Here is a 703-nt window from a genome sequence, read left to right as displayed (position 1 = left end):
ACGTCACGAGTTCGAGAATTTCCCAAAATATGGAACGCTTTTTGTATAAAATTGCAATCCTTTTTTTTTTGTTAAGTTCTAACGTAGATCCCTTTCCGAAGATCGCAGATATACATGCTTCATAATGCACGTTTTTATTACTTGTTTTGAAAAAGAAATCTCTAAGAAACAAATCGACCTATTTAAATACACAGAACTTTTAATTGAAAAAGTGATCTTTAAAAATCAATTATATCACGGATATTTTGGGCTTCATTCTCTAATTTTTAGAGATTCCTACTACTAAAATCCTAAATCTATCCATAATAGGATTAATTTGAGATAAAATCAGATAGATTTTGTAAAGTCTGAAAATATAAAAAATATTTGGAAACAGTTTTTAGAAATAAATACTTGATTTTATCCCTCTCTAGGGTTAAAATTAGAGCCCTCATCTTGATTTTAAAAATAGGGCTAGAAATTTTTGGGATCCTTTTTTTTTAAAGAAAGTAAATAAGAATTGTGAGTTTAGCCATGAGATATACTTCGAATTCGCCAATGAAAATCGGACACGAACTTATGCGATCATCTAATATAGTGTTCTCTATTTTAGATTGAGCAAAAATATCTAAGGGCCTAGACAGACCTAAAAGGATTAGCCGAGAGACGGCTTAGCGTAATAGTCAAACTACATTTCCATCATTTTCCACTAAGTCGTTTCTTG

Source organism: Phlebotomus papatasi, chromosome 2 (assembly GCF_024763615.1).
Source record: "Phlebotomus papatasi isolate M1 chromosome 2, Ppap_2.1, whole genome shotgun sequence".
Lineage (NCBI taxonomy): Eukaryota > Metazoa > Arthropoda > Insecta > Diptera > Psychodidae > Phlebotomus > Phlebotomus papatasi.
Note: the sequence above shows the minus strand (reverse complement) of the source record.